The 5,325-nt window shown below is 40.4% G+C and overlaps 1 long non-coding RNA gene across 8 annotated transcripts in view; it reads left to right on the top strand.

The window, feature by feature from the left end:
• LOC138019876 (uncharacterized) overlaps positions 1 to 5,325 on the top strand; it is a 30,366-nt gene extending 25,041 nt beyond the window's left edge. For 7 of the 8 annotated variants that reach the window (XR_011126254.1, XR_011126255.1, XR_011126248.1 and 4 more), the window contains 2 exons: positions 2,391 to 2,530; positions 3,132 to 5,325. This is a non-coding gene — a long non-coding RNA (uncharacterized lncRNA). The remainder of the gene's footprint in view (positions 1 to 2,390; positions 2,531 to 3,131) is intronic. The other variant, XR_011126249.1, reaches the window with a different exon arrangement.

The raw sequence follows: 5,325 nt of genomic DNA, 5'->3' as shown, positions 1-5,325 counted from the left end.
TTTTCGAATTTAGAGGAAAAAATTACCTGTGTTTTGTGGATTACTACTCCAAATTTCCTGAAATCAGCCTACGTTCGTCTAAGACGTCTTCCTCTGTCGTGGTTAATTTAAAATCGATCTTTGCCAGACGTGGGGTCCCACATAAATTGGTGGCAGATAATATGCCGTTTGCAAGCCGCGAGCTGCAACATTTTGCTTTACCGTTTGGGTTCCAGCTGATAACCTCCAGTCGTTGTTACGCGCACTCCAATGGTATGAGTGAGCGAACAATTGGTACAATCAAGCAACTTTTGAGGAAAGCGGAAGATCGCTATGTTGCTTTGATGGAGTATCGCAATACCCCCGTAACTGGAATTGGTCTCTCTCCCTCGCAGATGCTAAACAGTTGGCGTCTGAAGTCCAAATTGCCAACCACGGCAGAACTGCTCCGACCACAGGTTACACTGAATGCACGTGAAAAGCTAGTGGCTGCTCAGCAACGGCAAAAAGTTTATTATGATCGCCATGCGAAACCATTGAAGGGTCTAGACCCAGAGTGCGAGAGAATAGATCCTGGGTTCCCGCGATTGTCACTGATATATGGCCCAATCCTCGATCGTACGTCGTAAAAACTGAGTCAGGAACGTCCTTGCGAAGGAACCTCCTCAAACAACCTGAGTCTACTTCTTTAATGGAGAGTGACGAGGAAAGTGTCACGTCAGCGACAGAAGTTGCCACTCCTGATAAATTCGACCATAATTCGAGCCATTAATTTCGACGCGTAAAACCACGGTACAATTAATGTCGACGGAAGGACGAATTTAATTGGAATTAAATTCGTCTGAGTTAAATTCGACAATAGCGCGACGTATAAACTAGGCCTAATTTTCGTCATCCGTTGAGAAAAAATTACCGGCTAAAAAATTTAAATCAAGGAAGTGACGCAGTTCACGTGGTATTGTACGCCTTAGCCTTGTTTTTAAAAGTTTTTACAAGAGTGTCCATTACCCAAGAGTAAAAATCTAGTATCAGGTTTGTCCCCATCAGCATCAGATAAGTGTCTATTTTTAAACGTTTTGTGGGGAAAAAACCAAATCTTGAACCTAATTTAAAATTATCTCCCTGGGTTAAGACTCTCTGCGTGTTGTATTTGCATTATAATGTTGCATTCGCATTTAGATGATATCGAAATAACTGGAAGGAAGGTTTTTCAAATTCCAAGGGGTTTAAATTGGGTACGCAATAGCCCACTTTCGATATATTAAAATTCAGTCCTAAACAAAAGGCATCATCTCGAGGCTCTGGGGAATAAACTCATACAAACCTTACATTTATTCCCCAGAGCCTCGAGATGATGTCTTTTGTTTCGAACTGAATTTTAATATATCGAAGTCAGCCGATTTGTTCTATGGTTTATTTTCCCGCGAAATCTGGTTTCAAAATGACACTTGTTTACTCTTGAGTGAGGGGATCTGGGTTTTCATGAAAAGTAGAACCAATTACCATTACAACAATTTTACACTCAATAGATATAATTTTTTGAAAAGATGACTTAAAAGAGCTTTTTTTTCACCTGGACGCTCTAAAGGACAACCATTTTAATACATCGACACTCTTGAAAGCGAGCTTACCAAGGGAATCAGTGAGCGCCAAAGTAGACTAGTTTCGATCTATTAAGGTGGCTCAAACCAGTTTCAACGCTTTCAAGTAACGTTTTTATTTGAAGATTTAGCACTGTATCACGTATTAGCAATGTTATGGTACCATGAGAAACATCAACTATTGCTGAGCAAGATGCGGTCATTATTGTGGCGTAATAAGTCACTGTGGCAACGGGAAATCTCTGTAATAAAACACTTCATTTTGTCTTTAGTTGCTCATATCTAATAAACAAACTTGGTGACCCCCATTTTTTACTGCTGGAAAGTGATCAGAAGGCCCAGATGAAACTTTCCGCGACGTTTAGAAAACTCTGTACAGTGGATTCAGAGCCACCTAAACTCTGTGATTTTTTAAAGGTGGCTCTGACAAACTCGGAAACCCTGTCCATTCCATTAATTATTCCAAGAGTTACAAAGACGACAGATCTTACAGGTGTCAGTTCTTAGGAGGTTCTCAATTTCACATGTCCATTCAAAGCGTTTTGGGCTGTTTCTGAGATTTGCTCCTAACCTTCGTCAAAAAGAGAGCGAGATGTGATGAAAGGGGTTCGGAGGTTTGGCAACGGTCAAAGTTGAGTATGTCCATGCGGTATTTATTTGTTTCTACTCGAGCACGAGTATATTTGTGAGTGCTAGTTGTCTGGCCACTGAGCACAGTTGTTAGGTTTGAAGGTGGAATGTTTTCAAGGTGCACGTGCTCAGATCATGAAACTCTAATTCCTAAAAGGTTTTTATTTCTTTCTTTGGCAGGTGATGTCACTTCCGCTGACTTCATTGCTGTAGGCGCTTCCCTGGGGCTGGCAATATTCATTTTGACTTTTCTCACTATCTTCTATTGCCTTGCTCAACGGAGAATTGAAAGGGCTCGTAACTGTAGAAGAACTGGACGAGTGAGTATTTTGCTGCATTTCATGTGATCATAAAATTAAGGGTTTAAAATATAAATTAGCGTGTACATAACGCAGGGGACGATTCGTAACGAACGTTTTGTTGCAGCAACATTTTCGCCCTCCCCCCCCCCCCCCCTTCACCTCCCACAATAATACGTTGGGATATAGAAGGAATTTGCAATTGACCAACTCCCTGATAGATCAGTGTTAGAGCAGTGTGTCCCGCCGCCTCACATTCATGGGCTGGAATCCCGTTCGCTGTTTCAGGCTCATTGACAACAACTGCTTATGTAAGTTATTTCGATAACTACCATGACTCTTCGTTTGTCCACAGTTCCTATGTCAGTATATGACTTACGTTATTCTGTCCTTCGCTACAACAATATGTTGCCGGTTTTGAAAGCGGACCTCCGAAGCATGCGGCGAGCAATGCATTTTTTTGCTATTTCGTACGTGTATCACTCCCGTGGTCCCTCTTCGCATCATCGAAGCAGATTAATGCAATACGCTGGTTGTAATGCAATGCTTGTAGTGTTTTCTTCTCTTTTAAAAGTTTAATTATTCAAAGCTGAGAGTACTCTTTTCTCGTCATGCTTTCCAGGAAAATATCTCCATTAACGGCTGCGTGGGGGACAGAGTGGAGGGAATACACATGTCGTTCTACTCCACAAGCCAAGAACAGAACAGAAAGCCGATTTACTATAATTTCGTGACATACTGTTAATAGAAGACAAATGTTGAACTCTGCTTCTGAACATATTGTACATACAATTATCTTTACCAACTACAGCTAATCTTTTGTTCGCTCGAGGAAGCTAAAGTTCAGAGCAGAATATAAATGCCACAAGTGAGCGAAAGACTCAAGCGCAAAATATCCCTTGACTGCATGCTCGCTTGGGTGTTTTAATGACTAACTTAACTGATCAGGGCTTTGTGAAGGGAACTTTCAGAACTCGAAGTAAATCGGTTAAAAGTACTGAGTAAGTAATGGTTGGTATTTTTATTGATACCGTGCCATGCAGACAAAGAGATTATTATATGGCGTCGAGTGCAGTAGGTAACATGCTCCTCGTAGGACTCACGCGAAGTGACTCTTCTCTACCCCATGACATTGGCCGTTTTTATACTAGAGACGCATAATTCGTCTGGGACGAACTTGGGCAAACATTTTTTCTGCGTCTGTTAAATTCGTCTAGTATAAAGACGGCCACAAGACGCATTATGCGTCTGGACGAAGAATTTATTTTAGTGCGTCTTCGAAGACGCACTAAACTGGAAAGTTCGTCCAGATGCATTATGCGTCTAGTGCCCGTCTTTATACTGGACGAATTTAACAGACGAAGAAAAAATGTTCGCCCAGGTTCGTCCAAGACGAATTATGCGTTTCATATAGTTCGTCCCGTCTTTACACTAGACGGATAACATAAGAGACGCATAATTCGTCTGGACGGATTATGCGTCTCTAGTATAAAAACGGCCATTAAGATCCCTCCAAATTTAGAGAAAGTAAGTATTTTTAACGGGATGATGAACATAAGCGAGTTCGAGTGTTGACCAAGGCAATTGTGGGGAAAAGCAAATCCGTGTTTGTCAAACCAAAAATAAGCGGCGGTGCATTACATGGTACGATTTTTGTCACATGCGACAAGCTTACGACAGGCCTACGACACGAATTGCTTCGTATAAATCAAACCTACAACTCGCTTACGATTGTCGTGTACGTCAGAAAAAATGTCGTAGCATTTTTAAACATGTTAAAACGCTGCATGCGACAATCGTAAGTCATGTCGTAGGCCTGAGTCGTAAGCTTGTCGCATGCGCCTTAAATCGTATAGTGTAAATCAGCCTAAAGATGTCTCATGAGAACCAGTTTGAAAAAAACCCGTCTCCGCTTTGGTTTTGCCTTTATAACATAGTCAAACTCGGGTTCTTTAATTTGTTGCTTTGCAAAAATTGCCGCGCTGCTTCTAAGAGTACAAAAAACAAAAACCAGTTCATGCCGTTAGCTATGGTTTCGTCGAATTATGATGCTATCAGAAAGTTTGGTGAACATTACTCTTCCACTTTTCTTGTGAATTTAAACTCTGCGCACGCTCAAAGATGACTGAAAATAAAAGACAGCCGAAAAAAGAGGAGAGCGCGCATTGTGGCCGAGATATGTGCATTTCACATTTCTCAGTTTTTTATCATTCAGCTGCAATTACTTCCCATTTGTATCAGAATGCAACGTTTACATTACTGGAATTGAACATAGGCATACCCCTAGTGTCGATATTTCGTGGTGGAAGTTAAGATTACAGTGAAGTACTTAAATCACAGATAAAAATTATACATGGAATTAAGGGTATAAAAAGTGAAGATTACTCTTTTAGTAAAAACACTTTTAAAAAGGTAAGGCCGTTCCCCCTTGGCATTTTCAAAAAAAAAAGTAACGACGTAGTTAAACCACTTTTCACTTTATGAAAGTCTTTTAATCAGAAAAATGAGCATAGTAACATAATAACATTGTCTTAATTTTTTATTAACATCAACCAACTTTTCTGCCATATTGATTTTCCGTTCATGTGTTGTTGTTTCCAGGCTCCACAGCAATGATGCTGGGGTACCAGGCCTCCTATTCTGAAACGTATTGTTCTTTTTTTCTCTGTTTGTCTTTTTCAATCCGACCGATCGACCCAATATCAAGAAACGCATTCGACGCTAAACGAAAAAAAAAAAAAAAACGGGGATGGCCTAAAAGGGTTAGTTTGTATTTCGTATATAAAATTCATAATAAATAAATAATTCACAATGTG

The sequence above is a fragment of the Montipora capricornis genome, chromosome 10, assembly GCF_036669925.1.
Source record: "Montipora capricornis isolate CH-2021 chromosome 10, ASM3666992v2, whole genome shotgun sequence".
Lineage (NCBI taxonomy): Eukaryota > Metazoa > Cnidaria > Anthozoa > Scleractinia > Acroporidae > Montipora > Montipora capricornis.
Note: the sequence above shows the minus strand (reverse complement) of the source record. Positions and strands in the feature narration are given on the sequence as shown.